The sequence below is a fragment of the Rhagoletis zephyria genome, unplaced genomic scaffold (genome assembly GCF_001687245.7).
Source record: "Rhagoletis zephyria isolate East Lansing unplaced genomic scaffold, Rhagoletis_zephyria_1.1 Rzeph_scaffold_00688, whole genome shotgun sequence".
NCBI lineage: Eukaryota > Metazoa > Arthropoda > Insecta > Diptera > Tephritidae > Rhagoletis > Rhagoletis zephyria.
In genome coordinates, this window is record NW_016157772.1 from 154234 (window position 1) to 163888 (window position 9655).

At 36.3% G+C, this 9655-nt stretch overlaps 1 long non-coding RNA gene across 1 annotated transcript; it reads right to left on the reverse strand.

Annotated features, from left to right (window-relative positions):
• Window positions 1-986: 986 nt before the first annotated feature.
• On the reverse strand, window positions 987-1690 carry LOC108361037 (uncharacterized). The gene is made up of 2 exons (XR_001847228.1): window positions 1655-1690; window positions 987-1082 (listed from the first exon to the last, which is right to left on the reverse strand). It is a non-coding gene; the product is annotated as an uncharacterized LOC108361037 (long non-coding RNA).
• Between the last annotated feature and the right edge of the window lie 7965 nt (window positions 1691-9655).

Here is a 9655-nt window from a genome sequence, read left to right on the forward strand (position 1 = left end):
AGAGTATTCGCAGCATTTTAAAATCTTCTCCAGCAGGGATGCACGTTTTGAGTTCGTACCCGGAGAAAAAAATACTTGATCATGTCGACAGGAAAAGATTGCTAAACGTTATTACAGAATCATTTTTTGATTCCAAACGGAAGAAATACACCATACCACGACCATTGCAAATGGAACAAATTTCACAGGAAATTGTTGACATCTTTCCTTCGGAGAGCAAATATATTTATTATATATCTAGGAAAGAGAATCGGAAGGCGAATCCAGGTGGTCTTCGTTTAATCGATTTAGGGCCGTTTTCACCATCTCTGGTTAACACTAATCCCCAGTTAAACATCGTTACCGACGTTACTGACTCCATGCATGCAACATTGTGTTGATAACGTCGGTAACGATGTTTAACTTGAGATTAGTGTTAACCAGAGATGGTGAAAACGGCCCTTAATAATTTAAATCGGAAGCCTTCCAGAAGCAACAAGCAATTGTAAGCCCCAATAGAAGCAACAAACAATTTTGAAAAAGTTGACGCAGTGCCAGAAATGATTTCAAAACGGAATAAAATGAATTTTATGTCTGGTGATGAAGGTGAAGCAATGGATCTTTGGATATCCCCTTATGATTTTCGAAAGAGTGAAATCCAAGGTTGTTCACTTTTGAAAGAAATTGTTGATGGATGGCCATTTTTCAAACAAGCATATGCTGCAATATATGTATGTACATACATATGTATGTTTGATAAGATGTTTTATTCATTCTTAGGGCCGTTTGCACCATGTCTAGTTAATTCTAACTCCCAGTTAAACATCTTTATCGACGTTATCGACACCCATCATATAACATGTGATCGATAAAGCAGTGGATGTGCTTAACTGAAGGATGTACCTCCAGTTAGCGTTAACTAGACATGGTGCAAAATGCCCATAGAATTTTTTTTTGCTACAGGTGGATTACGACTACGACATGGTGTACCCTAACACTAAATACAACTTAGGGTCAAAACATAGTGGAGCGGCGAGCAAAGCGAAGAGCTAGCATCGAGCAGAGCTTCAATTAGAAATGTGTATGTACGCTTTGCTCTTCCCCTGCAAAAATCGCGAATACTCCATGCATGCGTGTAAAGAGTACTCCCTAAGGACCAAAGAATACTCCAAAATTAACCACAATTCATATAAAAAATATGGTCCAATTAACATTGCGATGTCCTAGGGCAGGACCATATACTCCATCCCTGCATTACATCAGAGTAGCACAAAACTACTCCAACAAATTAACAATGGCATTGTTGTTATATTTTTTCGTTTGTACACGCTTTTGTTCTTCACTTCTCAAATGCTTTTTCGAAATTAATAAAAACCAAGACAAAAATTAAAAATTACATGTTGCCTCTGACGGTATTCGAACCCGAACATGCTGGGAGCTAAGAACTAACAGCAAGCATCTCTACACGTTCAGCTACAGCCAGACATGCAAATTTGCTTTCAAATGCTCAACTTCAATCACATTTCGTTAAAACACGAGCAGTTTTCGGATAACAAACAATAAGGTGGCGTAGAGACACGAGCTGGTCCGCTACAGCATGACAGAGGAACACTTTTGTAAGTACTCCAATTTACCACAAATAGACTACATGGTCCAACGATTTTTGCAGGGTCACTATGCGCTTTCCCATTGAAACATATGCGTTTTGAAATCGACGCTTTGCTCGATGCTCTTTGCTCGCCGCTCCACTATGTTCTTACCCTAAGTTAACAAATGGTCTAACGTAAGGGATAAATTATGCAGTCTCTACAAAGCCCACATCAAAGATAAATAGTAGGTAGAGTTATTTCAGTCGCTGAGTTTGGATGTGGTTGAAAATATGTTTATTCTAGCAAAGTCAATTCATTTTCTATTATTAATTTAGGCTTTTTAAGATTTCAGAGACTGCATTGTAAACCAACTTTTCGACTTAACATAATCGTTGATGGAAAGAAGTTTATGCGAAAAACGACAATAAGGGAAGCAATACAGAGCAGTTTTGTACACATAAACTGCATAAATGATATGCAGATGATTCGAGAAGAGAGTACACGGATATCTTTGGAGAGAAAAATTATAATTCAGCCGTATATAATAGTGGTAGGCCCAAACTTGTTATCACTAAACGAAATTTTTATATGCGCTGACGAGATATTGTATAAGTTTAATTCATTTGTGTCAGCACTAGATGCTTGTTTCAAGATTTTCCATGTTTTTAACTTTAATTATCCAACAGAGTCGATATTAATTTGGTATTTTTTGCAAAAGCAAGTATATGAAATTTCTACACCTTTTGATGTTTAGAGTCTAGCTTTATTAGAATTTTTAAATGCTTTTAAAGACGGTTAACGGATTTAAAAATTATTTGTTTCGTTTGTAAGCTAGACCTGGATAGCCTTGAAATCTTGTACGACATTTTCGATTAATTCATGGTTTAAGGCATAATGATTATTTTCAATGTACATTTAGTTATTGCATGCAATAATTTCCCAACCTATCGGCTTTTCAAAAGCACTGTAAAAAGCATATAGAGAAATTAACTTAAAGATATAGGCCTAAATTAAACTGTAAACCAAAAACTGTAGCAAAATCACCACACAATTTTTTTAGTGCAACATCATATGAAACTGAGTGCCATATTCAAAAACAGAGTATTGAATTTTCTGCGCGTAAAGCAGAAATATTTCAAAAATGTGAAAATTTTACTATTAATTTACACTCAAAAACGAATGTTACAAGAAAAGACGTATTATTTATTCACCAAGGGGTTTCTAGTATTACTTCAAATATAGCACAGGCTCTTAAATCAAACCTAGCAGACCACGTACCTGAAGTTGATAGAGAGAAATTTATAGAATTTATAAATTTTTGCGAAAATCCGTTTGAAGAAATAAAATCGGAGCACAAGTTATTGAAAGACTTATCGAATTCAGACTATTTTTCAAGGCCTCAATTCTTTAATGTTAATAATGAAATAACAGAAGTTATTCAAAATGGTCAATCTACATTAGATGCAAGCAACGTTAAAGGTTGTATAAGAGTTTCAATTTCGTAAATTTTTTGAACTAGGGTTTTGGATACCGTGTTGCAGAACTTAATAGCTCTAACGCAATTCACTGACATAACTCATTTTGTTAACTCAGAATCTTTTAAGCAGAAAGTTGAGTTTTACAGGGATAAAACCATGATAAAAACCTAGTAAGGTAAAACCGTTCTCTCAATTCGTCGGCCATGATTATTTTTGAAGTTTGCCAACATTTTAAAATCATGTAAATTTGAGAGTAAAAAAAAGAAGTTGTTCAAAGTTGTTGTTTGAGATTGAAAATGGGAATGTGTGTGTGTAATTTTAAAATTAAGTTGCTTGCACTTTTTATAATGGGTAAAACTATTATACCATTTCTTATTTATTTAGATAGTTTTGAAATAAATAACCCCCTAGGAAGCCACGCAAATGTGGATTCAATTTGTGGCGTATATTAAGCTTTCCGGTGCTGCCACAATATCTGCTCTCGAATTTAAACTACATATTTATAGCGGCTTATTTTAAAAGCAATGATCAAAGGAAATTTGGTAATGATCTATTTTTAAAACCTTTAGTTTCTAAATTTGCAGAATTTGAAGAAGATGGATTGTCCTTGACGATAATCTAGATCTAAACGATATTCTCGGATTTACTTCATCATTTAATTCAAATTATGACTGCCGTTTCTGTAACAGACACAAGAATGATATGTCATATGATTGCGTTGACTACCCTGAATTATACAGAAATGAACAAAATTATAACGCTGCATTGGCAACAAACAACTTCAAGGTGACAGGGGTAAAATCAAATAGCTTATTTAATGAATTAGCCACATTTCATGCTACGACAAATTACGCAGCTGGTATAGTTCACGATTTAATTGAAGGTGTGTGCAGATATGACATATGCGAAATTTTAAAATATTTTATAACTCAAGAAAAGTTATTCTCAATTGAAGCTTTCAATTACCGAAAGCAAATGTTTAATTACGGCGAAACGGAAATTGGAAACAAATCCCCTCCTTTAGATTTACTTCAAATAACTAACAATAAAATTAAAATGTCTGCTCGTGAAATGATGTCATTCATTAATTTTTTCCCATTAATCATTGGTGATCGCATTCCAAGAGGTAACATAGTTTGGGGACTATTTATTACACTCCTCAAAATAGTTGACTTGGATTTTAACAAGTTGTTTTACTAGCGGAAAATTAAAAGAACTGAATTATATGATAAAAACTCACAATGAAACGTTCATTCAACTTTTTAATAAGCCCCTAAAACCTAAATTTCACTTTTTAACCCACCTAAATATTTATGGGCCTTTAGATATGAGTCCAAGCATAAAGAAGCCAAAAGTTATGCCAGAAGTATAACTTCACGAAAAAATATTTCTTACTCTTTAAGTATGAAAGCGGCGCTAAAGTTTACTGCTTTTTATCAAAGAGCATTGCAAATGCTTACCGAACCCCATTGAATATGGCAGCACTCAGTCTTTTAGTATTGCAAATTTTCCTTATTTTAAATCGATTATAAATTTTGAAATCTTGAAATCACAAATTTCAACAATCGTGTCAGTTATGAGTTTAACTTGCAAAGGGTGCACATATAAAAAACGCTACTTTTTGACAAAAACGTGTGAAGAAGTAATTAAACTCTACGAAATTTTAAACATTTCAATTAACAATAGTAATGAAATAATACAAATTAATTGAATTTTCAGAACACTTTCAGTCTTATGTCGTAGGGCAGAAACATACTTTTTTTGAAATAATTAATATAAAAAGTTTCACTGGTCCACCTATACATCTATATTGTATTCCTGATGGAACTACTTTAATAAGAAATAAAATATTTTGAGTTAAATTGTTTTTATAAAAATCATTTTGTATTAATAAAATTGTTTAGAAAAATATTTTCAGTGTTTTATTTTACATTTACAAAATATCAAAATGATATTAGATCCGTATAGATTTATATTCTTACCATATCAAATGTACATATTTTTAATGTTAATTTAACATTTAAAATGCCCGCACTACATTGGATAATAGTGGTTATTTTAAATTTTTAATGTCAGTTTTGCATTAAAATAACATTTATGCATTTTTATCATATCAAATGTACATATTTTTAATGTCAACCAGCGAGAAAGCTGGTTTTAAGGATTTCCAGCAATGTTTTCAACATATTAAAAAGCAGAAAAAATTCATATAAAAGCGCTATGTCCAATTTGCCGGCAGTTATTATAATAAACGCGCTTTTCCTATATTTTGTTCGACTTTTCAGTAAAAATATTTGTTTAATTGTATTTTTGGAATAAACAATGTTCTTTTTCCTTCTGTCAGTAAACTACTTTTGTTACAAATAGTATAAATCAGCAATGGGAAATAAGTCAAAATTTCTTTTATTTCCAACCTTTGTTAAAAATTAAGCAAAACTCAGACGTCGGTATTATCTCCCATTTAAAAGTAAAATAAAGCAAATTTCGCGTTATTGCCGTTTGTGTTATTTATTTCACCGCCCGTTTTTCACATCTTGCTCAGGGGTTTATTAAAAACAAAACATAAAAAAAACAACCAATTAGGCACACATGTATGTACGAAAAGCTCCTTAAAGTACCCTATAGGAAATTGAAAAATTGGCCGTAGAGACATAACAAAATGGTTTGATTTTACATATTTTGAAGAAAACGATGGATTATATTGCATTTGAAATTATAGCAGCGGAGTAAGAGCGCGCTATGGAAATGAATTCACAAAGATATGCGTAGCTCTCGGGCATAGTTCCCATGGACGTAGCTATGTCATATTGAATGCTTATTTGTAATAACCAGGGTTCGGAAATTCTCATTTATGATTATTCGTTTTCGTTCATTTATGAGATTTATCGCGATCGATAATATTCCAAGTCTATGTTTGCATTCTTTTATCGCGAGTGAAAAATGCACACAAATTTATCATCTTACATTCGGAAGCGATCGACAAAAAAATTTCCATTGCTTTTCATTCCCGATCGAAAAAAGCAAAGAAATTTCCTCTCACTCGAAAATGAGAAGTCCGAGCATTGCCGATGTCGGCCCCTCAGAAATGTAAGTAATGCAAGCAAATGCTTTTCGCTTACGTTACGTTTTACTTTAGGAGCGAATCGCACCTTCTTTGTTGAGTTAGAAAAACCAACTGAACTAAACCCAAATCGAAAACCAATATCGTAGTTGTTCCTGGCAGCAGCGTTGTCACAGCAACACAAAGTGGCAGCGGACGGCGTCAGTAGCAGATACGGTGGCGTGATATTGTTTAGTGCTCCTACAGTCTGGAAGATGCGTAGTCAGCAAAAATGTCTTGCGCGTGTAACATACTGGGTTGCAGAATATTTTAGCGTTCCCACAGTCTGGAAGACGCGTGGTCAGCATAAATGTGTTGCGCGTGTAGCGCATTAGGCCGCCGCGTATTTCTAAACTTATTATTTGTTAACTCCTCCCTCCTTAATTTCGAACGTCCTCGTTCGATAGCCAAGAGCTGGGAATGTCGCTCAGTCCCAAAGTTGTTACCCTTGGTTCAGGTACAGGTTCGATACGGTTATCTTGAGGACTGTCGAGGTGGAGTTCCTTCTGCATGTTTTAGAACAAGTCAAGGACCTCAGCATCAAAATTATTATTACCAAAACTAGCGCTCCTGTTAGTAAAAAGTTCATGCTGATTTTCTTTCAATTACCGTCTTGTAGTAGCTCGATATATTGCGTATTGTTTATCTGTAACTGTTTCATCAGTTGGAGCGACAAAATTTCTTCGTCATCCTCTATTACTGTGTTAGGTTGGAGAATGGCCGGCATTGGCTTGCTGTTGGTTACTTCCTTCGTCCCGTAAATTCCATCCTTGATCTTTATGGTAACATTATGATGTTTTATCAAAAAGGTCCCATTGAGCGACATTATCTCGTCATTTATGCTGGCAGGTCCATCATATTGGTTGAGGAATATTAGGTCTGGCGCTATCTCTTCTATAGATGGTATGTGCTGATTGTTCGTTTCAATGCATCTAGGTGGTACGCTTTTTAATAAACTGGGTATACATGAACTATTGCTTAAATCTACTAAATTATTGGGAGAGCAAATAAAGACTTTCGATTCCAAATATTTTCGTTTCACATTTTAGTAAGGAGTTAAACTCAATTTTGTTTACTCTATTGCCCATTTTTGAAGGTCTAGTGGTAAGAACATCACAATAATTTGGTTTAGTTGTGGGCATACTTATAACGTAAATAATTGATTTGCCATTAGTGGCTATTTTAACATTGGCAAATTCAAGAGCTTCATCAATATTTATGTAGGGCATTTTTTCTTCTTTTAATACAGTTTCCATTACTACTGTTTCTTCGTTATTTAGAATGTACGAGTTTACTATATTGGTCTCAGCCCAATGAATAGCATAGGCTATGTTTAGCAATTCCTCTTTTACAATTTCAATTTTAGTTTTTATGTTTAATATAATTCTATTTTCTATTTGTGTAGAGTCTTTTAGTAGCTTTAATATGTCATTATGATTACTTGCTGATTGTTATTTTCTAGTACATTATTAATTTTATTTTCAATTATCTCCCAGTCTCGGTGGTCTGGGTTACCAGCGATCCACCTCCATGCGGTTCCTATAAAATCAATTGACCGTTTATAGCTTTTCCTTCTTCTGAGTCTATCAAGGCAGGATTTTGCCTGGGCCGTGAGGAGAAGGACGTGGGAAGTTAGTGGGTTACCTGGGTTTGTGTGGGCGGTCGCTGCTTGTTCGAGTTTGTCTATTAGGTTGTCATAGTTGTCCAAATCTATCATGTGAATCAGTTAGAAGTTTCCAGCTTGTATTCGCGCCGGTCCTGTATGAACTGTTACGAGTTGGGAGTGAGTGTAATCAAGGATCTGCACTACCGCTACTACCAGTGTTAGAATTGATCTAAAGCAGGAGAAGTAAAACAATTTTTTATACAATTTTTGTGAACAGTTTTACCTGACAGTTAGAACTGTGCTGTTGAAGTTTTTCGCAACTATCTCTTCCTTGTATCGTGGCGTTAGTTTATTTCCTAGTCTTTTATTTATATTCACATAAATTTTGTTCCCTATCTCATAATTCTTAATGGGGGTGTTATTTCTATTGTGGTATTTCAAGTCTGCTTCCTGTTTTTGTTTCAGTTTCTTAACATTTTATTGTCTATTCGTTTCTAATTGTTTCGGGTCGGTTGTTATCTTGTGGCCGAAGAAGAGTTCAAGTGGTTTCTTACCGGTTGTTGAATGGATTGAATTATTGTACTCCAATATGGATTTGTCCAGAAGTTCGGAAAATTATTAATGAGCATTTTCCGATTTCAGACAACGTATTATTTCGGAGAGAGTGGAGTGGAATCTCTCCACTTGACCATTTGAAGAACTCGTATAGGGTGGAGCTTTGTGTATCTCTATATTGAATTGATTAGATAGCATGAACGTGATTGGACTGGCATTAAAGGACTTCTCATTGTCGAATATAATTATTTTTGGTATCCCGAAAGAAATTATGATTTCTCTAAGAGGCTGCTTTATATTTTCGATTGCTCGTGATTTTATTAATTTTATCAGTGCGTATTTTGAATATAGAGTGCAATGGGGTATAGTCGTTGCGCTGGGTATGCAGTTACAGTTACATGGCTATACTCAATCCCGACTCTTGCGTCCTCGTTCGCGCACTCTGAGCAACGTGAGCAACCCATGTGCGAGATGAGGTAACCAATCCGAGTGGAGCCTTGGGTCACGGCAGAAAGAGAGGGAGCTTCGGTGGGGCCACTCCGACTTATTCGGTTTAAGGGCTCACTGAAGTCTGCAGCGTTTGTTCACCAGTAGGTGCGGCTGCAAGCGGGTGTCTGCTTGGAGCAAGCGGCTCGNTCACCCCGGTGGACGAGCGTCTAGCCACAATCCGCATCAAAGCGAGATTCTTCAACATCTCGCTCATCTGCGCCCATGCCCCGACGGAAGGATGAGGCATCCAAGGATCTCTTCTATGAGCGCTTGGAGCGCACGTACGAGCGCTGCTGATATCAAAATCGTGCTTGGCGACTTCAATGCCAGGGTGGGCCGTCGGAAAATTCAGCCTCCACGACGAAACGTCCGACAACGGATTGAGGCTGATCGAATTCGCCGGGGCCCGAAACATGGTAGTATGCAGTACTAGGTTCAACCATTAAAAGATCCATCAAGCTACCTGGCTGTCTCCGGATCGAAAAACGAGAAACCAAATCGATCATGTTGTGATAGACGGAAGGCACGCTTCCAGTGTTTTAGACGTACGCACACTCCGAGGCCCAAACATCGACTCGGACCACTATCTTGTTGCAGCCAAGATACGCACCCGCCTATGTGCAGCAAAAAATGTGCGCCCAAATATGCAAGGAAAGCTTAACGTCGAAAAGCTGCAATCACAACAGACAGCCAGCGCTTTCGCTACTCGACTCTCACACCTGCTCTCAGAGAGCACTCTTCAACAAACCGACATATGCGAGCAGAGGAACCACATTTTTCGCTCATTAAGTACCGCCGCCGAAGAAGTAGTCGGATTTCAGCGAGCCCGAAAGAACAACTGGTACGATGAGGAGTGTCA